The sequence below is a fragment of the Cupressus sempervirens genome, chromosome 9 (assembly GCF_028749045.1).
Source record: "Cupressus sempervirens isolate cs-2001-9-10 chromosome 9, ASM2874904v1, whole genome shotgun sequence".
Classification (NCBI taxonomy): domain Eukaryota; kingdom Viridiplantae; phylum Streptophyta; class Pinopsida; order Cupressales; family Cupressaceae; genus Cupressus; species Cupressus sempervirens.
Window position 1 is genome coordinate 288,303,693 of NC_143126.1, and position 25,412 is coordinate 288,329,104.

Consider the following 25,412-nt stretch of genomic DNA (forward strand, 5'->3'; position numbering starts at 1 on the left):
CTTGGTCAAATAGGAGTACTAATGAGGAGTGCATCTAGGTTCATCTAGACAAAGCCCTCATTTCCCCAGACTAGATACAAACCCATATGTGCAGACTTTCTCTTCTTCCCAGACTTGGGTTGGATCACTCGCCCATCTCTCTTTCATTGAGTCCTCTAATGGTCAAATGGAACTTCCCTTTCTATTTTGAGAAGATGTGGACTTTGCACCCAGATTTGGAAGCTAAGATTTCTTCTTGGTGGAATATAGAGGTGGAAGGTACAACAATGTTTAGGATAGCCCAGAAATTGAAAAATGTTAAAAGAAACATCAAAGTCTGGAATAAAATAGATTTTGGGCATATCTTTTAGGAGAAGGATGAGAAGACAGATCAGCTTTGAAAAGTCCAGGAAAGGATACACTGGGAAGGATACAATAATAAAATTAGGACAAAAGAAAGGACTATCCTATCTGACCTCTACAATATCTTTAGTAGGGAAGAGTTCTTTTGGAGGAAAAGATCTAGAGTCAATTGGCTCAAAGAGGGGGATTAGAATACTAGGTTTTTCCATCTTACCACCCTAAAACATCATGCTCACAACAGGATTGTGAGTATAGAGAGGGGGCAAGCCTCTTTGACAAAGGAGAATGAGATTGTGGATGAATTTGTGCATTTCTTTTCTTCCCTCCTTTCCAAGGACTCTTCATTCTTGCTAAAAGATCAAGAGGACATTTTGACTTCAATTCCTATTTTGCTATAGGATCACCATAATTCTATGCCGAAGGCAATTCCTTCCTTGTAGGAAATTTACAAACCTTTTCTATCCCTCCCTATTGACAAAGCTCCAGAGCTAGATGGATTTCTAACTTTTTTCTTCCATAAATATTGAGAGGTGGTTAAAGGGGATGTGGTGAAAGTAGTGGAGGAATTTTTTGGGGCTAGAAATCTTTTGAAGGAACTCAATGCTACATTGTAGGTGTTAATCTTGAAAATTCCAGGGGCAGATATGATGGATAAGTCTAGACCCATAAGCCTATTCAATTATTTCTATAAAATCATTTCAAAAGTTTTGACTACTAGGATCCTCAGTGTTCTCCACTCGATTATTTCTCCACAGCAAACTACCTTTGTCCCAAGGAGATAGATCCTAGACTCTATTATGATGGTTCATGAAGTTATTCACTCTTTGGAAGTTGGGAAAAGGGAAGGTTTCTACTCAAGTTGGACCTTTCTAAAGCTGATGATAGGGTGGATTGGGATTTCTTGAAAGTTGTTCTCTAGGCTTTTGGTTTTGATGCCTAGGTTTGTAAACTAATTTTTTAGCTAGTGTCTTCTCCCTCTTTGGCTATTTTAGTTAATGGAGCTCCCTCAAAATTCTTTTTCCCCTCAAGAGGGCTTAGACAGGGAGATCCCTTATCCCTTATTCTATTCATTATCATGGCAATGTGTATTGGGAGGTTAATCTAGAGGAAAAGATAGGATCAAAGCCTGCATGGTATAAAGCCATCTTCTGGACAGATTACCTTCACCCATCAGCAATTTGTGGATGACACAATTCTAGGAGGGAAGGCCACGATTCATGAGGCTAAGGTACTAAAATGTTTCCTGGATACTAACACTAGGGGTTCAGGACATGCTATAAATTGGGAAAAAAGCTTAGTCTCTTTTGTAAATACCCTAATTGAGCAACAAAGAAATATTTCTCACTTACTATGTTGTGGTAGGGTCTCTTCCAACTATTTATCTTGGAATGCTTCTGGGGTCAAAACTGTCAAATTCCTTCTGAAAATGGCATTATTGATAGATTTAATAAGAAATTGGCTGGTTGGAAAGGAGCTACCCTTAGTCAAGTAGGTAAATGTACTTTGGTGAAATCAACTCTTCAAAACCTCCCAACTTATGCCCTCAGCCTTTTTGGGATCCCAATTAAACATGCTAATACAATGGAGAAAATCTAGAGGGACTTTTTGTGGATAGGGGTTGAAGAAAACAAGAGATATCATCTTGTGGCATGGTACAATGTTTGCTTTCCCAAATACTATGGTGGCCTAGGCATTAGAAAAATTAGAAATCTCAACAATGCTTTGCTAGTGAAACAGATATGGCATATTTTTCAAAGTCCTAGAGAATGGAGGGATATCATGGTGGACAAGTATTTGAGAAGGAAATCCCCTAGCTTCATATTTAGTGAAGTTGATCTCCCCCATGGATCCTTTATCTAGAATGGAATCCTTAAGGCAAAAAATTTGGCTATGTCAAAGGCAAAGTGGAAAGTAGGCAATGGAGATAGTATCTTATTTTGGCAGGACAATTGGTTAAGCTAGGGGCCCCTCATAGATCATCCTAACTATGAGATATGGGTTGATATATGTGTAGGAAGATTTGGTCAAAAAGTTAGTGACTATAGAACTAATCATGGATGGAAATATCTATCATTAGTTTCCCAGGATCTTAAATCTTTGATGACTATTTTGAATGCCATGATACTTAATAATAAGAGGGATGAAATCATATGGGGAGAAAATCCCAATGGATTATACTCTATGGCTTCAAGCTATTTCTTGATGTGGAATAGGATGGAGAAACCTATCTGAGAAAAGGCTTGGATGACTGCCTTCACTCCAAAAATCAATATATTCTTCTGGTTGCTTCTCCAAGAAAAAATTCTTACCCTGGATAACCTGATTAAAAGGGGTCAATTTATCCCAAATAGGTACAGTCTTTGCAAAAATAATTTGAAGTCAACCAACCACCTTTTTATTCCTCTAAAGTATAGAATCTTATGACCAATGACTATGGACTTTTTTGGTTTAAACCAGCCATCATCTAGGATTTCTTTTCTTAATGGACTACTATGTACAAAGGAATGAAGACACTAATGATAAGTTCCTAGTCTCTTCCACATATTTGCTGGGAAATATGGAAAGAGAGGATTAATTATATTTTCAGAGATAGGGAAGCCCCTACTTTTTTTATTGCAAATAAAATTGTTACTACCATGAAGGAGAACTTTTCCATTAGAAAGGGAGGAGATATTGAAGAAGGAGGAAACAACATAGTAAAGAAAAAGGATAGGGAGAGGAAAAGACAAGAAGCTAAGTGGCTTCTTCCCCTTGAAGAATGGCATAAAGCCAATTTTGACAGGGTGGCCAAAGGGAATCCTGGCCCCACCAGCTATGGAGGAATTATTAGAAATGGTCATGGTAAGGAAGCTACAGCCTTTTCTTATCCCTTAGGTATTCAGAAAAATCACTTTGTGGAGGACAATGTAGCCTGTCATATTGTAAAATGAGTCTTGGCTACTAGAATTGAGAACGTTTGGTTGGAGGAAGACTCATTAAATATAATAAACTATTTAAAATGCTACACTACTCCCTCCTAGACTATTGCAAATGTTGTGGAGGAGATTCACTCATATTTGGGAAAATTCAAAAGAGTCGACATTAGCCATGTGTATAGAGAGGCAAACTCAACCACAGACTAATTTTTGAATGAGGTGATAGTCAAAAACATGGCAATGATGTGGCACAACGGTGATATCTTCCCAGTGGTCATGAAAGATATCATAATGATGGAATGTATCCAAGGAAGTATGAAGGCAATCTTGCATTAATTATGGAAATTTATGCTACAGTGCAAGTAAGACAAGATGTTAATGAAAATCATGGAAAGATAATAGCTCTCCATCATTTCGTATACTTGTGGCATGTTTTATGGGTCACTTTTCCTATCCCAATTAAAATTTCCATAGGTAAGAAAGTTTTAGGGACACAAAATTTGCAAGAAGCTAAAGTCTGTGAGTGCAAGATTTTTGAACAAGAGCTCAAGATGGTAGGGGAGAGGAGTAGGAAGGAGCCCACTGGAGAGGTGGAGAAATGGAAGAAAAGAATGAAAGTTTGGAACAAGCTAGAGAAGCATGGGATATCAAGGTATATTGAGAAACTCCATGGCTTTGACAAGGAGATCACCAGGCTCATAGTGAATACCTAGAAGGATGGGCATGTAAAAATTGATGGGGTATCTCATAAAATCAATGTGTAAATGATAACTCAGATCATGAAGATACCCATGGAGGGGATTAATTTTTATAGGGATTAGAAAATGTCCACCAATGCAATTAAATATTTTGTGAAGAATGAGGAAGAATGGAAGCATTTGGTGAAGGTTGAGACATACTACAAGATGGAGTCAATAAAAAGGTATGTTTTAAGGGTTGTTATTGAATACATTTCTCTAGAAACTAGATTTGACAAGGTCAGAACACACCATTTTGTTATGTTAAGTCATTTTAGGAATGGCACAAAAATTTCTTTTCCTTTCTATCTATTTACTTCAATGAGTAAGGGCCTTGAGGGTTTTAAGAAAAAACCCATTCCAAACCTAGCCTTGCATGAGGGACTGCTCATGTTGGTCTATGAATTTCTTAAGACTCAAATGAGGGGGAAATCTTTAGGCCACTGGGAGCTCGAACTACTTTGATTGTAAGGAAGTTCAAAGTCTTAGTTCAGAAGATGAGGAAAACATTTCCTCCAAAGGAAAGAATTTTAAGGGGGGGGAGAAAATTCATCCTCCTTCTAGTTTTGTTCCTAGAAGAAAGAGCCCTAGGGGATTAACCCCAAATACAATGAAATATGAGGAAGAGGAGTATAATGAAGATGAAGAGGAAACAAAGTCAGAGGAAGAGAAGAGGGGGAAAGAAAGCGAAAAGGTGGGAAAGGATATTTCTATTCAATCAAGGAACCCCTAAAAGAGAAAGACTGAGAAGGAGCTATAGCCAAAAGAGAAGAAAGATCAAACCCCTAAGGCTTTGGGACCTTTACATTCTATCTCTCCATCTCAGGAGATTAAGGAAATTGTGGTGGAATACAGAAAGGAGGTCATGGAGAAGCTTCAACACCCAAATGGAGATGATGGGGATTGTTAGGGAGAAGGTGAAACTACAAGTCTTGAAAGACTTAGAAGGAAAAGTCCACTTCAATGAGCTCATAGACCCTGCTCTGGTTGCAATTCTAGATAATGCAAGGGAAATAGGGCTCAATCTACTTAATAATGCCAAAAACAACATGATAGATGACTTTCAGTCTATCAAATGGTTGTTCCATGAGATTCAGGTGCTCAAGGAGAAAAGAAGCCTAGAGGAAGGCCATAGGATGAGCAGCGACCAAATTCATCTTACCAACCAGGAGGATCCTATCTCAAAGGTTGAGAAAAGGGTGCAAAAGATGGAGATATTGAACCAAAACCTAGCTAATCAGGTGATTACTACCCTAAACATTCTAAATGAGAATATCAATGGCTTGGGTGAATCGTTAAAAAATGCAAGAATTGGTGGGGATAAGGATGGAAAAGCTAGCTTGGACCTCAATAATATAGAGGATGAAATGAAAGAGACCAAGGGCCAAGTGGAACAAACCAATGACCCAAACTAGGAATGTGAGGGTGCAGAGATCTAGAGCACCAATGAGGAAGAAGAGAATCTACAGGATCCAAAATAGTGAGAAATATTTGCTAGTGGTCTATTTTTTTCTTTGTACTATATTTAGTTTAGTGCTACTAGCTTTTGTCTACTAGTTGTCAGTCCATCTTTTGTTTCTGGCTTTTGTTTCCTGGTTATGGGCATGTCTTTTGTTATGGCTTTTAATAGGTAGTTGCATAGGAGTTGTACTTTATTTTATATTATTATTTTTTATATTATGTAAAAGCTTTTGGGTTTCAAGATCCCTATAAAACCTTTATTTTAAATCAAAAACAATACATATAAAGTTGGCCAAATACGTTTTTTACATTTATTTTGGACATTTTCGTCAGCCTAACTTTAGAAGACCATAAATCTCAAATCATTTCTCTAATTGGCTATTATAAGCACTTTTTAGAAACTTCAACTTCTGATCTATATGCTCGGATCCACTCAAGCACCCATCCATTGAATTTTTAGGCCTCATTGAGCACTTTTAGGCCTCCAACAATGACCCAAAAGTTTATATACCAAAATTGCAAACTAAAAATCTGAAATAAATCCATGAATACGCATGATATGGCACTAAGCCTCAACTAGTAGGTTGATATATCTAGGATGAATATCCACCTCATAAATTATGACATTCCAAGCTCATATGAATGACTTACTAACTAGTAAAACTCCATAGGCAGGAAGTCTACATTAAGACAACCCTTATTGAAATAATTGAAATGAAATATTTTTGGTTGATGCAAGATTTCTCTTACACCCAAGATGCTCCTGCATTAGACACCTGGGGTAATTTGAGAAGTGACCCCATCATGTCTCAATTATTAAAAGGAAAACCAAGATAGTTAACCTCCTCCTTTTTTAGCCATGATGAATCTTCTACTGGCCTTCCTTTTCATTTGACCATGTATTCTTCATAAAAAAAATTCCTTGTACTTTTTCCAACACAACTATCTAGTATCTCCTCAATCTCCTTTATATATCAAACTAGTTACTAGAATACTCCACTACACTTCTACAAATTCATCTCCATAACCTCCTTCATAACACTATCAAATCTTAAATGTTAAATACTGGTAAAATATTCAATTCAATAGGAAACTCCACTTTATAGGCATTAACAAAATCATGCTTTTTCACTATCTTGCATAGTCCAAACTTCTTCATTTTCAGCTCATTATACGTACCCATTAAAAAATGCACCTTTCATAAATGAACCATGACTTAATTTCCAATATTAAATTCCTTATACCTCCTTTTCACATTTTCCTTACCCTTGTAATGTGACTTCATCTTTATAATATTCTTCCTCACATCCTCATGGATGTTTTTCAAATGTTCAACAAATTCTTCTACTTCAGCACTACTTATCTCTCCTTTATCCAACTGCCTCAATTCAAAAGCATTTATTGGACTACTCCCATATACAATCTAGAATGGTGATTTACTAGTACTTCTATTGATAGAATTATTATATGCAAATTCTTCTTGTGGTAAAATCATATCCCATTCTTTTGGCTTGTCTCAAACCAAACATTGTACCAAATTTCCCAAGCTATAATTCACAACTTTTGTCTATCCATTAGTCTATGGATGATGTGATGAACTAAACTTCAACTCTATCTTCAATTTTTTCCACAATGTATGCCAAAAATACCCAACAAATTTAGTATCTTGATCTAAAACTATAGTTTTTGGCAAACCATGTAGTCTCATCACTTCTCTAAAAAACAACTATGTCACATGAATAGCATCACTAGTCCTCTTGCAAGGAATCAAATGTGTCATCTTTGAAAACCCTATCAACCAACACAAAAATAGAATCATTCCCTCACTGAGTCCTTGTAAATCCAAGAGAAAAATCCATGATGACATCCTCCCATGGCTTCTCTGGTATAGGTAATAGTTGATACAACCTCATATTCTACTTCACTCCTTTTTCCATATGACGGACTTTCTAACTGTGTACAAACTTCTTCACATTGTGTTGTGACTATGGCTAATAATAGTTCTTAGCAAACAAAGAAATAGTTTTATCTCTACCAAATTTTCTAGCCAATCCTCCATTTTTCTTCTCCTTGATGAGATTCTCTCTCATTGAACTTCTTGGAATTCATAACTAGCTTCCTTTGAACAACATACCATCTTTGATTATAAAATCCAGCCACTTCATCCTTTTAAGAGTAATAGGTTCTGTACAAGCTTTCAACACTTCACCAAAATTAGGATCCTTTGGATACAAATTACTGAGTTCCTTGAACCCAACCACCTCAATCTACATCTCTGTCAGAAAAAAATATCTTCTACTAAGAGCATCTACAACTCTATTAGACTTCTCACTCCCATATTTCAAAAAAAATGTATAACTTAACAAACATGAAACCCACTTCAAATGCCTTTGGTTTAATTTTCCTCAACTATTCAAATATTGCAAAGCTTGATGATTAGTATACAAAAAAACTCCTTAGGAAGAAGATAGTGTCTCTATTTCTTCAATGCCTAAACTATAGCATAAAATTCTTGATCATAAATAGAATATTTTATTTTGGTATCATTCAATTTCTCATTGAAATAAGCAACAATTCTACCTTCTCGGCTCAAAATAGCTCCTATTACAGTACCACTAGCATCACAATCTACTTGAAACACCTTGTTAAAATTTGGAAGTGCTAAAATAGGTTGCTCTATAATTTTCTATTAAAAACTCTTATCTACTCCTATAGTCCACTTAAATTTGTTCCTATCGCCTCTTATTATTTATATCAAGGGTCCACAAATATTGCTAAAATCTCTTATGAACTTTCTATAAAAACTAGGTAGTCCATGAAAAGATCTTACCTCTATAGCACTCTTTGGAGTAGGTCATTCAAGGATAGCCTTCACTTTCTCCAAGTCCATTTTTAGACCTTTTGTTGAGACTACAAATCCTAGGTACACCAACTCCTTATTCACAAGACTGCACTTCTTCAGGTTTATCATCAACTTTTCTTCCCTCAACTTATCAACACATTTCAGAATGTATCAAATGCTCCTCCTAAGTCTTACTAAAGATCAAAATTGTTGGATACAATTGTTAATTTTGTAATGTCTTTGATGTTACACAAATGTCATATCAGTCATCAGACAGAGTCTACCAAGCTCAGATGATCAGCAAAGCAATTTACAGTGTCTACCGAATGTTCCTGAACATTACACAGAAAAGTTAATGTTTACCGAGCTCACTCGAGCATCAAAGGATTTTGTAGAAAAAAGTTAGTGTTAACCGAGCTCCCAAGGTTAACAAAGAAAAGTTAATGTTTACCGAGCTCACTCGGGCATCAAAGGATTTTGTAGCAAAAAGTTAGTGTTAACCGAGCTCCCAAGGTTAACAAAGAAAAGTTAATATTTACCGAGCTCACTCAAGCATCAAAGAATTTTGTAGCAAAAAGTTAGTGTTAACCGAGCTCCCAAGGTTAACAAAGAAAAGTTAATGTTTACCGAGCTCACTCGGGCATCAAAGGATTTTGTAGCAAAAAGGTTAGTGTTAACCAAGCTCCCAAGGTTAACAAAGAAAAGTTAATGTCTACCGATCTCACTCGGTTATCAAAGGAAATGTGGTAGAGAGTTAGCTTCTACCGAGCTCACAAGGTTAGCAAAGGAAGGTCAGTGCTAATTGAGTTCACTCGATCTCCAAAGGATTTTTGTAGGGTTTACAGTGTTTACCGAGCCTCACTTGGTTAACACTAGAAAACCATTCTAGAGCAATGGTTACCGAGCTGGGTCGACCAACGAAGGATTTTATTGTTTTGATATTAAGTTCAATTGTTTCATGCAACCGACTGATGTAATGATTTTTTTAGTTGTTGTAACTTATATTTGAGCCGACTTGATAATCTGAAAGGTATATATTTAGATGTTCAAGTTGTGAATTAAAGTGAGTGAGTGTAAGTATATGGATGAGGATAGAATAAGCGAATATTGAGCAAATTCTGATGAAGGATTAGATATCCTGCTAGAGCTGCAAAATTGTATTCGATCAGTAAGGATCCAGTAAAGAAAAACAAAGATCTATAATCAGCAAAAGATAAGTTGCATATCATTTAGTTCACCTCATTGTTTCTTTCTAATCATTGTAACAGTGAATCTAGAATCTTTTAATAGAGTTGTTTTACCAACCATTTTGTAAATCCTCTAACAAGGTGACAGTTCAGTTGAATTGTTCTACAGACCTCTAACTAGGCCACTCCTAATAGGGTGATTAAATCCTCTAACAAGGTCACACCTAACAGTGTGCATTGTAACCTTTAACAAGGTTGGCTCCTAATAGGGCTCACTTCAGAAGAGTGAAAATTGGTGACTAGTTACTTGGTGATTTTTCTCATATTGGGTTTTCATGTTAAATTTGGTGTCTCTTGTGTTCATTTATTTAACCTTTGCATGCACATTAATAAAAATGAATGATAAATGATCATTAATTAGTTAAACTACTTAGTTACAGTATTCCTGCACTATTTATTGAGTATCAGTGATAAGTATTATAGACATCTAAGAGATTTTTGGAATTTTTTTGTGGTAACTGATTCACCCCTCCCCTCTTAGTTACTTCATCTACATTTCCAACACAAAATATCATCTAGGTAAACAATGACAAACCTACCCAAAACCTCCTTTAGTACCTCATTCATGAGCCTCATGAAAATGCTCAGTGCATTGGTGAGCCCAAAAGGCATGACTAACCACTCATATAGTGCTTCCCTTATCTTGAAAGTTGTCTTCCACTCATCACCTTCTATGATATGAATCTAATGGTACCCCCTCTTCTGATCTATCTTTGTGAAATACTCTACCCCACTCAAATAATCCATAATATCATCCATCCTTGGCAAAGGAAATATGTACTTGATTGTGATCTTGTTGAAAGCATGAGAATCTTTGCATGTCCTCCATTCTCCATTCTTCTTTGGTGCTAATACTGCTAGTATAACACATAGACTCAAACTCTCTCAAATCAACCCCTTCTACAACAACTCATGAACTTGTTTGTCCAACTCTTCACTTTCTGGTGGTGTCATTCTATGTGTTGCCTTTTTGGCTAATTGATTTTTGATATCAAATCCATTTGGTAACTAATATTTCTCACTAGAGGTAATCCATCAACTACATTATCTAACACAATATCATAAAACTCTCCCAACATATCTACAACTTCTACAGGTACCTCCTCAACTTCTTCTTTACCATCTTTTGGAATTATAACAAAACACATATGCTCATGCTTCATAACTTGGAGAAACTCCTTTTCATCAACAAAATATATTCTGCCAGCATGACATATCTTTTCTTCTTTCTCCTTCAATGACTTCAACTAATGTTTCAATCCATCCTTGGTCAAAGTGTAGGTATTTGCTCACCCCTTGTGTATATTGTGCCTATCAAACTGCCATGGCCTACCTAGTAACATATGACATATGTCCATAGGTATGATAACACAAAGTACCTCATCCTAGTAGCTTCCAATCTTGAACTTCACTAAGCATTTCTCACTGACCATGACCTTGTGGTCATCCTGCACCCAAGCAATATGGTATGGGTGTGATTTTTTATGTCTCTTTAGCTTCAAATTTTTTACCATCATTTATGACACCATATTTTCAATACTTCCATAATCAATGATCCCATCACAGCACTTATCTTTACATCTACACCTTGTGCAAAACAAGATCTTTCTTTGATCAAGTTCATTCTCACAACTTAGTAGGACTCTTTTGTTAACTAGGACTTCTCCTCTTTTAGCATCTTCTAAATGTGATGATCTAGAATCTTCATTGACATGTTCAACTCTAGCCTGACCACCTATTATTTGATCTATCCTTCCTTGGCACTAAGAACATTCAAATGCTCTATGCCCTTCTTCTCCATAGTGAGAACATTTCCCACAGAAGCCTCATCTTACAAATCCTTTTGCTCTGTCCCTTCCTCTCTGATCTCTATTTTTTTGATAATAGAAATGATTGGAATTATTCCTCCTCTAGTTCTAACTACTACTTCCAACCTCATCCTTATTCTTCTGATCATCATTTTTGCTTCCATAGGATCATCCACCAGATCTTCCACTGTGAACTCTTGCACTATTCTTATTGTTAAACTTTTTATTTAGTTTCTTCTCAACTCTTAGGGAAAACTATTATGCCTCCTCAATACTAGTCATTCAAACTAGACTTAACTCATCATGAATACTTTCCCTAAACCCATCAAGATAATGTGAGACTCTCTCCTTATTAGCTTCTGCATGACTGGTTCTAATAAGAATTTGGTAGAACTCTTCAGTATACTCTTGAACATATTTTAATGCTTGCTTCAACCCTTGCATTTTCTTAAATAGATCAAGCTAATAATCCATCCAAATAAACTATTGCTTCATTTTAGCTACCATCTAGTGATTTTTTCCTTTCCTCTTTTATTTTGATCCAACAAGATCTCCTACTACTAAATCTTTGTGTGACCCTTCAGTTTGGCCTTCACAAACTTGACCCTATCTAGATCTTCAATATCTTCATATTCAAAATAATCTTCCAATTCATTGATCCAATTGATCAATTCCTCTGAGTTGAGATTTCCCAAAATTCTGAGAACATCAAACTTAGGTCTTTTTCCAATACTAGAAATGGCCTTAAAAATCTTCACCTCCTCTTGTCAAGAACTTCCTCTACTCCATCTTGGTCTTCATTTCCTTCTTCTTCTCTTTCATTCTCACTTTCATCATCTCTCTTTTCACAAAAGGTTGCACCCTTGCCTAAAGTTTTTTTCTAAAGGAAACCTTGTGAAACATGGAAACAATCTTCAAGTTGTGGGAGTTGAACTATATGATTAAGTCTTTGTAGAAGTTCAACTTTCTTACTATTAGGGTGCACCTAACAACTCTTTGAGAGGAAAAGGGAGAATAAATGCATGAAAGAAATTTACCTAATCTAATCTAAAGGGAATGATACACCAAAATAGTTTGTTCAGTCATATCTCTACCTAACAATGAACTATTCATGAATATGATCTCAGAAGACACTTATTCAACCTTTATTTTTACTCAACAACCACATACAGATTAGAAACCAAGTTGATATTATGAGGAAGGGACTTCACTCCATAATATTCAAAGGGGAAAAAGTAGATACTTTTATGCAGATTGAAGAATGAAAACAAATACATCAACAAAGATAAGAAGGTTTTACACTTATATTAATGGAGAATGAGGCACAGTAGAGATTACATCCATTCATAGACAAAAGGAAATTACTGTAGCAAAGTATAGAATATTGTTGTTACAAAATTAGAAAAAATGACTGACCCTACGAAGGGTTACAAAATCTACTTTTATAGTGAAAGCATAACTCATATCTTTTACCCTAAGGCAAAACTCAACAACTAGAATAATGGTTGTAGAGAATAGTCATTGCAAATCTAGAGAAGGATCTAATCATGCTACACATCTAGATGCAAGAAAATCATTCTATTTACCAAACATAACCTTGAGAAGATAGAAACAGGGGCCATTGATATTCTCACTAGTTAGATGGATAACTAGGTGGTGAAGGGAATGTCCTTTGCATTTAATGGGCATAGAGAATGGCAAAAGGGGTTGTGAATGATCAAGAAGATCAAGTTCACCATTAAAGGACTATCTTTCTTTGTTATCAGCAAGCCAACTTAGCCATGTCATCGGTGCACTAGTGTCAAACCTCAAGAGCTATCACATGGACTAGTCACATTTTAACATTCCACCACCTGGCCCTTCAAACTTATGTTGACCTGCATTTAACCCTAGTCATAGTGTCACCACCTTTTTACCTTTATTAAGTATTAACCTTATGAGACCACAAACTTAATCGCAACTACTTACCATCCATCGAGGCCCACTAAGACACATGCCCACCAATCATTATGACACCATTAATAATGACCTCACTTCTTTGGTGATGGAGACACAACCCAAGAATAGAATGGACACAATAGGAAAGGGAAAACTTTATTAACTATGAAAATATGCTAATACACTCAATGCAAAGAGAATAGACTCCAAAACATGCCCTATGGGATCACAATAGTATAAATTTGGAGATAATTTCTTCTTCCAGTACCTTCTCTCAAACTCCACTCTTAATTGCCTTTTACAATGCTAGAAATGTTCTTAAATAGACCCCAAAGGGTTACGGATTAGGAATACTTTCTAGAAAGTGATAGTTGGCATCCACTGCCAAAATTGAAGACTCCATAAGTCACTTTAGAAGTCGGTGAAAAATTAGAAGAATCTAAAAATGGTAGTAAAACTTCTGGGAGGCATAACTTTTGAATCATAGCTTCGATTGACAAACCATTTACATTTTTGGAAAACTCTTGAAGTGCTCTATAGCCCTATGGACTAGCTTTTCTCGTCACCCATTTTTGAGGCCCGTACAAGGTCATTTAGTACCTAGAACCTAACTTTGAAGCATTCTTAGGAGGTCTCCAGATATTGAAAAATTGTGATAACTTTGAAACCGTGTAGCCTTTTGACTTTATTCTTTTTCTAGAATGTTCTAAATTACAATTTTAATCATCCCTCCAATTTGCACCATCTAACTCACCATAATTATGGCTCAATTACATAGTCCTACTTTTCCAGCATTTACACGTATCCCAAGGTGCTTAAAAACTCTAACCCATAACATTGATGGTGGAACTATGAGAGTTGGAACCTTCATTTGACCCAAATGGGTATCCAGAAATGTAAACACATGAAATAGAAACTATGTCTAGCTTTCTTTTTTTTTTTGATGACACAGGATTGCCCTTATACCTCTAGATGCTCCTGCATCAAACACCTAGGGTAGATTGAAAAGTGACCCTGTCACTTTATGGATTGTAGAGGAAACCTCAGCTACTAATATTCAAGTTGAGTCCTCTATCAGCCATCTTTTCCACTTAATCACGTACTCTTCATACTTCCTATTTCTGGTACTCCTACCCACACGACTATCCAGAATCTCTTCTATCTCCTCCTTCTTAGAAGTAGGAATTGGACATGGCTCTAGCATTAACCCCTTATTTGCACCATCATCATGATACTCTGTTAAGTCTGCAATGTTGAAGATAGGAAAAATGTGAATTCGATCTAGCAACTCCACCTCATATGCATTTCCTGAGTCATGTTTCTTCAGAATTTTGTAGGGGCCAAATTTCTTCATCTTTAGCTTGTTGCAAGTACCTACTAGAAATATTTCCTTTATTAAGTGTACCATGACTATATCCCTTACTTGGAACTCCTTATGTCTTCTCCTTTGATCAGCCCTAGCTTTATATTGTTGATTCATCTTAATAATGTGTGCCTGGACCTCCTCATGTAGGTGCTTGATATGTTCAACAAATTCTTTTTCTTTAGCACTTGTCCTCTCACCTTACTCCATCTTTCTTAATTCTGGTGTAGTCCTTAGGCTACTTCCATATACAATTTGGAATGGTGATCTACTAGTACTCCTATTTATAGAGTTATTGTAAGAAAATTTTGCTTGTGGTAGAATCAAATCCCATCCCTTCGGCTTATCCCCAACTAAACATCTCAGTAAATTGCCCAAACTTCTGTTTACCACTTCTATATGGTCGTCAATCTATGGGTGATGTGTGGAACTGAATTTCAAGTCTATTGTCAACTTCTTCCACAATGTTCTCCAAAAATACCTCACAAATTTAGTATCTCTGTTACAAACTATACTCCTTAGGAGACCATGTAGTCTCACCACCTCTCTGAAAAACAAGTCTACAATATGGATGGCATCATGAGTTTTGTGGCATGGAATGAAATGTGCCATTTTGGAGAACCTATCAACCACCACAAATACTGAGTCATTACCCCTTTGTGTCCTTGGCAATCCAAGAACAAAATCCATACTTATGTCCTCCCATGCTTTGATGGAACAAGCAATGACTGATATAGTCCAGTATTGTGACTAAATCCCTTGGCCGCTTGACAAACCTATCAACTCTGTACAAAATTCTTCACATCCTATAAAGTTTGAGGCCAAAAATAATGTTCTCTAAGAATGGAAATGGTCTTATCTCGACCAAAATGTCCTGCCATCCCTCCACTGTGTTTCTCCTTAATCAAATTTTCCCTCATGGAATTCCTTGGAATGCACAATTGATTGCCCTTGAACAACATACCATCCTGAATCAAATAGTTAAGCCACTTGGTCTTGTCTATAGCAACAAGTTCTTTACAAGCTTTCCACACTTCAAAAAAATCAAGATCCTCAGGGTATAGATTCTTGAGTTCATCAAACCCAACTACTTCAACTTGCATTACTATAAGCAACAACTGCCCCCTACTCAATGCATCTGCAACCCTATTAGACTTTCCACTTCTATGCTTCAACACAAATGTATAGCTCTGCAAGAACTCTACCCACTTCATATGCCTCTGGTTCAATTTACCTTGGCTATTTAGGTATTGTAATGCTTGGTGATCAATATATAAAACAAATTCCTTTGGCAATAAATAATGTCTCCATTTCTTTAAGACTTTAACTATTACATAGAACTCTTGATCATAAATATAATACTTCTTCTTTGCATCATTCAATTTTTCACTAAAATATGCAATAGGCTTACCTTCTTGGATCAATACAGCCCCAATAGCACTGCCACTAGCATCACAATCCACCTGGAACACCTTACTAAAATTAGGAAGTGCGAACATAGGTTGTTCTATCACCTTCTTCTTCAGCAATTCAAAACTTCTTGTACCTATCACAGTCCATTTGAACTCTTTTCTATCCCCTCTTATTGTGTCAGTCAGGGGTGCACATATATCACTAAAATTCTTAATGAACTTCCTATAAAAACTAACTAGACCATTAAATGATCTCACCTTAGTAGCAAACCTTGGAGTAGGCCATTCTAAGATGGCTTTTACCTTCTCTGGATCCATTCTGAGACCTTCAGGTGATACAACAAACCCCAAGTAGACTAACTCTTTTTTTGCAAAGCTACACTTCTTTAGATTAATTAACAGTTTATCTTCCCTCAACCTTTCAAGGACACTACAAATATGCAATAAATGTTCTTCCAAAGTCTTGCTGAAAATTAAAATATCATCCAAATAGACAATAACAAATTTTCCCAAGAACTTCTTAAGTACCTCATTCACAAGTTGCATGAAGGTGCTTGGGGAGTTCGTCAATCCAAAGGGAATGACTAGCCACTCATAAAGACCTTCCTTGGTCTTGAAGGAAATTTTCCACTCATCTCCTTCTCATATCCATGTCTGGTGATAGCCACTCTTGAGATCTATCTTTGTAAAGTACTGAGCTCCACTCAAGCAGTCCATAAGATCATCCATTCTTGGTAAAGGAAACTGATACTTGATGGTTATCCTATTTATAGCTCAAGAGTCTGTACACATTCTCCACTCTCCATCCTTCTTTAGTGTCAATACTACAGGTACTACACATGGACTCAGGCTCTCTCGAATCAAACCCTTCCTCAATAGCTCCTTAACCTGTCTATTTAGCTCCTCAGTTTTAGTAGGATTCATCCCATGAGCAGCCTTGTTAGGCAAACTAGCTCTAGGGGTTAAATCTATCTGATGACTAATTTGCCTTATTAGTGGCAATCCTTCTGGAACATTATCAAAGATTTAATCTCTAAACTCACTTAATAAATTTGAAACTTCAAGTGGTATTTCACTACTACTTTCCTTATCTTTTCTAGGAATCAAAGCATAACACATACACTGATGTTTCATGCCATCCAAAAACTTTCTTCCATCAACAAGATAGATCTTAGTATTGCTACATACCTTTTTGCCTTTCTTTGTCATGGGCTTTAGTTTGTGGCAAACTCCATCCTTTGTCAAAGAGTATGTGTTTGCATGACCATCATGTACTACATGCCTATCAAACTACCATGGTCTTTCCAATAATAGATGGAAAAAATCCATTGGAATAATATCATAGAGAACTTCATCATGGTAACTCCCAATTTTGAACTTCACTAAACATTGTTGACTTACCAAGACCTTATGATCATCCTTCACCCAAGTGATCTGATAGGGTTGTGGGTGTTTCTCCCTATTGAGCTTCAGCTTAGAGACCATCTCCTCTGACACCAAGTTGTTAGTGCTACCACCATCAATGATCACATCGCAACATTTATCCTCACACTTGCACCTAGTACAAAATAAACTCCTCCTTTGTCCTAGTTCAATCTCACCAATTAGTAGGACCCTTTCATTTACTAAAGTCTCTCCTCTTTTTACATCCTCTAAAGGTGGTGACTATGCATCCTCATTAACATGAGTAACCCTAGCTTGGCCCTTAGCTCTCCTATCTATCCTTCCTTGTCATTGAGGACATTCAAAGGCATGATGACCTTGTTCATTGCAATGGAAACAAGTACCACAGAAGCCTCCTCTTCTTGAACCTTGTCCATGTCCTCTACTTCTTCCTCTTTGATCTCCAAAGTTTTGATCACAGGAGTGGTTGAAATCCTCGTTCATCTAGTTTCTGCTAGTACCCACATCTTCATTTTTATTTTGGGTCTCATTTTGGCCTCTAGATGACCTAACACTGCCCCTTCCTCCTTGACCACACCCTCTTTGTGTCCCTTCAAAACTTTTATTTAGCTTCTCTTCAACTTATAGGGCAAACTGGTATGCCTCTTCAATATTAGTCATTCTTACTAGAGTTAATTCCTCCTAGATGCTAGGTCGCAACCCACCGATATAATGAGAAACCTTTTCCTTATTTTCTTTTACATGACCTACTCTAATCAAAATTTGGTAAAACTCCTCCATATATTCCTGGACTAATTTTCCTGCTTGCTTTAACCCATGCATCTTCTTAAACAAATCAAGCTCATAGTCAATAGGAATGAACTGCTTCTTTAGTTTGTCCACCATGCAATCCCACCTTGTGATCTTCTCCTTTCCTCTTCTATTTCTTCCTAATTGAACCTCTTGCCACCAAATTTTGGCATGGCCTTTGCAAACTCAACCCTATCTGGATCCCTGATATCCTCATACTCAAAGTACTCCTCTAGTTCATTGATCCAGTCGATCGACTCATCCAATTTCAGATTTCTTGAAAATACACCTACATCAATTGTAGGTCTTTTTCCAAACTTAGTAATGGGCCTAAAAATCCTCTCTTCTACCTGATTAATAACTTCCCCTTCTAGTCCAATTTCTTCTTCCTCATTGTTTTCCTCACTTTCGTCACCTATGGCAATGTTTGTTCCTCTACAGAGCTACTCCTACAACGCTTGAACCTATCTTTGGAGGGACCTAACCTCCTTGAGATTAATAGCTCTAACCCTACCACCACACTCTTTTCATGGAGGCATCTTCTTAACTCAAACCCACAACCACATAGTCCTGGTGCAAACTGCCTCATAGTCGGCGTTGTGTCTACACACTGAGGAAAACTTGCTCTAATACCAATTGATAGAGACACAACCCAAGAATAGAATGGACACAATAGGAAAGGGAAAAATTTATTAACTATGAAAATATCCTAATACACTCAGTGCAGAGAGAATAGACTCCAAAACATACCCTGTGGACTTACAATAGTATAAATCTGGAGATAATTTCTTCTTCCAGTACCTTCTCTCAAACTCCACTCTGAACTGCTTTTTTTAATGCCAAAAATGTTCTTAAATAGACCCCAAAGGGTTAAGGATTAGGAATACATTCTAGAAAGTGCTAGTTGGCATCCACCACCAAAATGGAAGGTTCCAAAATTCACTTTAGAAGTTGTTGCAAAATTAGAAGAATCCAGAAATAGTAGCCGAACTTTCAGGAAGCATAGCTTTTGAACTGTAGCTCTAATTGACAAACTGTTTACATTTTTAGAAAGCTCTCAGAGTGCTCTATAGCCCTATGGACTAGATTTTCTCATCTCCCATTTTTTAGGCTTGTAAAAGGTCATTTAATACCTCAAATCTAACTTTGAATCATTCTTAGGAGGTCTCAAGAAATTGAAAAATTGTGATAATTTTCAAACCCTGTAGCCTTTTGACCTGATTCTTTTTTTGGAATGTTTTAAATTACAATTTTAATCATCCCTCCAATTTACACCTTCTAACTCACCATAATTATGGCTCAATTACATAGTCCTATTTTTCAAGCATTTACACATATCCCAAGGTGCTTAAAAACTCTAACCCATAACATTGATAGTCAAATTGTGAGAGTTGGAACCTTTATTTGACCCAAATGGGTATCCAAAAATGAAAACACATGAAACAGAAACTATGTCTAGGTTTTTTTTTTTTGGTGACACAGGATTGCCCTTATACCTCTGGATGCTCCTGCATCATTTGGTTATCAACATAATGATGATGCTTGATCTTCATTCAATCTAATGGTCTCGAAGATGTATTGACCCTTCAGTACCTTGACCAATGAAAACACTTCCATGTGCCAACTCATATGACATTATTTCTTTTGCCTATGGCCCACAATGGAAACAAGACCCACATGTTCACGTGTTGCATCATTGCTATTCCCTATGTATTGTTATCATACATTTTTCCTTAGCAACATAGCAGCATGCACTAATCTTGGAAGATTGGACAACCATGTCAAAGCCCCATTTGACCATCCTCATCAATACCTATGACCCATCAAGTACCACCACTTCATCAGATTGCCTTGACTCTATTCTTATCATGTGGCTTAAGCCTCAAACTAGTGCCACTTGTCCCCATGTAATTCTTTCACTATTTCATTATAAGAAATCCTCATACATTTTTGCATAGAAACAAGGTGACGACCATTGATATATCTCCAATTTGATGGTGGACAAGGTACAGCAAGAACTAGCCCACTTTTGTAAAGCACAAATGAAACCTTACCAATTGTACTTTTTCTAACAACGCCATTAGCCATGGAGAAAGAAGGCTCACCTAGGATATGTGGCATGTTGTCACTATGTTTCTATGACTTTTGATCATGCATTTTGTCATAGTGATATAATGATAGTCATAGATTTAGATTTGATCAATGCTCTACCATGTTACTTGTTGATTGATATGCATGACTAACAAGATAAGGCCTCACCTAGATGCATGTCATATTATCACTATGTCATTATAACGTTTGGTTCTATACCTTTTGACAATGACAAAGTGACGATCATAGATCTTGGAAGATCAAACAAATGAGTAGATGCAGGCTCATTGGGATCTTAATAATATGCAACTACTCGAAGACTTAGGAAATAATATATAACCTAAGGTTTTAAAATGTATTTTTAATAACATTGGGCTATTTGAATATTTAAATAAATATGACCATTGGGCATGTTTGACAAACAAAACCTAATTTTGGCAGGAGGGCAAATATGACTAACAATTCTAGCAACTTAGAGGGGATACTAGCTCTCTAAGTATATGATCAATGACCTTAAGTATCCATTGGGCTACAGAATCATAAAAAACATGAATCTATTTTGTAAAACTAGAACACTGAATAGCTACAACCTCTATAATATTAAAACTCTAAAAAAATTGCCTCTTTCTTCTTTGTAACCTCTAAAACTTTCAAAACCTGGCTATCTCTCAGAGAGATAACCTGTGCTCAGCACTTCTTGGAAAACTAGGAACTAACTTAATATATATAGGAAACCCTAACCCTCACTAGAAACAAGGTTTGAGATAAATTCCATTGATTAGAATTGGTAGAACATCACCATTGGGCCTGGATAGTTGGAAAGCATTGGCCTTTTTACAACTAGTGATAACATAAGGTCCACTCTAGATAGCATCAAATTTAGAGTGTATGCCTAGTTTGGCTCTATCTACATCCCACTTGAGAATAAGGTCTCCCTCTCTAGAAACCCTAACCTTGGCCCTCTTGTCAAAGATCTTTTTTACATTTTGTTGATGAATCTCAAGGGTTTGCATAGCCTGTTGTATTTTTTCTTCTAGCTCCATTAGTTCTTCCATCTTGACAGTCACGGTATCATGCTCAACTAGATCCAAATTATTAGCTAATTCTAGAGAGGGAAATTCTAGTAAAATAGGAAGTCTTACTTCTCTTCCATATACCAACATGAAAGGTGAATTCCCTACTGCTCTCTTAGGTGTAATTCTATCAACCCAAAGGGTATTCTTTAACTTTGAATGCCAACACCTCTTATTGTCTTCAATGGTCCTCTTCATAATTCTAATTAGGTTCTTATTGGAGGACTCAACTAGGATATTACCATAGAGGTAGTAATTTGAGGAGGTGCTCAAATATATTCCATGGACAACTACCCAAGAACAAATATGGGTCCCAACAAAAGGCATAGCATTATCAGATATGATTGTTGAAGGAGCACCAAATCTAGTTATAATTCCATCAAGGAATTCAACCACCAAATTCTCTATGGCATCCTTCAAGGCTACTACCTCGATCTAGCTTGTAAAGTAATCTATAGTAGCCAAGATCCATTTGTGACTAGAACTGGGAGGTGGATTGATTGGATAAATAAAATCTAACCCTCATTGTAAAAATGGTTGATCAACCTGAATATGATGTAGGGGAAGGGTTGCTAACCTTTATTTTCTTGAGAAGAAGGTATAGTTCTCACATCTCCTTACATGTTTATAACAATCATGGAATAGAGTTTGCCAATAATAATTAGCTCTTATGATCTTAATAGCTATTGTTCTAGTTGAGAAATGGCCACCATCAGGACCATCATAAAATTCCTTGACCATCCTATTAGTTTGATCAGTGTTGATGCACCTCAATAAGGCTCCATTGAAATCCTTTCTGAAAAGAATCCCATCCACTAGGACAAAGGGGATAGATTGTAATCTGAATTGCCTTCTTTTAGCTCTTTCTAACCCTTGTGGATATCCTTCTCCTAACAAAAAGGTTGTCATTTCATGTATCCAATCATTCAGATTTCCATCACCTATTGGTTCTACATATTGTATAACTAGAGTAACCTTAGTTGGCTTTGGGATGAAGTTATCTATTCACATAGTCATCTACCTCTGACTAGTTTAGTGATCTTGATATCTATGTCATACCCCATGACCTTAGTGATCCATCTAGCCCTCTTCTCATTGACATCTTTATTTTAAAGAAAGCCCTTCACACTTGCATGAAGAACTAGGATTTGGATCTTGTTATGTAAAAAAAGGTGTATGAACTTCTTTAAGGCTCTTATGATAGAGAAGACCTATTTCTCTACATAATTATACTTATTATCATAATCCTTTAGCCCTTCACTAAAAAAGCTATAGGTTGTTCTTCATTTCTATCAATTAAGTTGAGTCAAGACAAATGAGATGCTTCTCACCCCCTAGGTTGTAGAGAATGAAATCCTTATCAAAATTGGAGTTGATAATGGTAGGAGTTGATGCTATTGTTGCTTTAATCTCTTCAAAACTAGATCTCCCTTCCTTTGTCCATGGGAAGACCATATTCTTTCTAAGCATAGTTGTAAGGAGCTTAACCATGGTAGAAAGATTAGGAATAAATCCTCTTAAAAAATTATTTCTACCAAGGAAATTTTGTAGCCCTTTCTTATGAGTAGGAAGTGGGAGAGCAAGAATTGTCTTAGTTCTAATTGATAGTCAGATCCTCCTTAGACACAATCTATCCAAGCAATTTCCCTTGATTAGTGGAAAACACACACTTACTTGGATTTATTAACACACAATATTCTCTACATTTGATAAACACTTACCTCATATGACCAAAATTTCTACCACATTCTTGGAGTAGACTATTATGTCATCAAGGTAGACCAGAACAAATTTCTCAATCAAGTTCTTGAAAGCCATCTCCATTTCCTTTTGAAAAGTATCACTTGCATTAGTTAGTCCAAAATGTATCTTGCTATAGGCATAAGTGCCCCATTTAGTAGTAAAGGCTATCATGTATCTATCAAACTCTTGGACTAATACTTGATTATAACCAAAAAACCCATCTAAGAAATAAAATCTCTCTAAACTACTAACCTTGGACAAGATTTTCTCCATGGAAGGAAGAGGATGGTGATCTTTAAGAGAAGCCATATTAAGGTCCCTAAAATCTACATACAATCTAATTTCTCCATTCTTCTTCCTAATAGGGACAAGGTTAGCTACCCAAAAAGAATGCTTGATAGGAAAAATTATATTAGCCCCTATTAGCTTGGATAGCTCCTTTCTCATCATAGGCTCAATCATAGGGTTAACTGGTCTTTTCTTTTATCTAATAGGATTAGCATTATCATTCAAATCTATCGTATGTTGGAACAAACTTGGGTCAAAACCCTTTAAATTATCATATGTCCATATAAATAAAAAGTTGAATTCTTCACATAGATGAAAAAAAAAAAATTGTTCAATATTATAGAATATTTTTCCCAAATTGAGAGTCCTTCCATCAGCAATAGTGAGAGGTATGTGATCATCCTTATTTGTAGCCAAGTTTATGTTGGAAAATTGTTTAGAAATCCCCTCAATATTTGTGACAAGGGCTTAATCTCCTCATGTGTACTATAAGTTGAGTGGTTGTATCAGGCATTGAAAGAATGGTTTTTTGGTCCAATGGTAACCCCACTCTAATAAGTGGTATCAGAACTAGGTTATAGGTTCAAATCAATAGACCCTCAAGTAATGTTGAGGGGAGATTGTTGGAAATTTTTTTAGCACTACCCTTAGGATCTATGACAAGGGCTTAACCACCTCCTATGTACTATAAGTTGAGTGGTTGTATCATGCATTAAAAGATCATTCTTTTGGTGCAATAGTAACCCCACACTAATAGTTCAACCCCCTACTCCTTGCTTGATAATCAAGGTTGGAGATACTTTCCAAAGTTATTAGGCCCTCGAGTAATTTTTTTGAACTAAGATTCATGATTTGATCACCATACTAGCCTTAAAACCTAGATTAATTCTTCCCAAAGAACTCTACCTCATTTTGCAAAAAATAACAATCTATACATCAAAGGCAAAGACTTGCCAATTGGTATTGTTATCTAGGATTGTAGGTCAAACAACCATTTTGATGTGTTGCTCCTTGTTATCCTCAACATGTTTTGGTAGATCATAAGAAGCACCAATTATTTCAATCATGTCAATATGTTTATTTTTGTTCCTAGGAACACTCTGAATATTGAATGCTTGAAAACCTTCAAGAAAATTTGACACTGTGCTTGTATGATTTGAGGAGGTTTTTCTTTGTGACATTGTGAATCCTTACTTGATTAACAACCAACTCACTGACCCCAAACACCCTTAAATTTTTTATTCCTCTCTTTTGTGCAAGTTGGAGACCTTGGATTAGAGCTTCATACTCTACTACATTATTAATGTAGTAGAATTGGAGCCTATAAGAGAAATAGTACCTCTCCAATTTAGGGGAAATAATCATGACACCAGTCCCTAAACCATTCTTGTTTCTTGATCCATCATAGAAAAAAATCCACAATCCATCAATATCATCTTCTTTATTATTTATAAGTCTATTAATAAGAGAATCCTTTTCTAATATACAATATGCGCCAAGGCATATCTCTAGGGCTTCTTGTATTGGATCAAACTAATAAGAAGTGGCCCACTCATCTAAAAGATAATTAGGCACCTCTACTAAAGAAGTAGTAGGCTCCTTTGCTATGTTTCCATCTTCCTCTTCAAAAATAGTGCAATTCATGTTTATGGAACTTGGAGTATAGGTCTCAATATGACTGAGGGCTAGAGATTTTGCTCTTATGTTCCATACCTTGTTCTAAAAAACATATAAGACCAATCAGAGGAAATATAGCCACCTATTAATGTAGTAAAGTCTCTGGAAAGGCAGATAGCAAAATGGGGTTTGACCTCGGCTACTGATATATCTTGTATCATAGTATAATTGGGTTGACATGCAATGCCATCTCTACATTTTTTAAGCCTCCTATAGTCTTGACAAAGCTACCATCTAATTGGAGCACATCCCTAACCATTAGTTCATACTTAATACCCATGA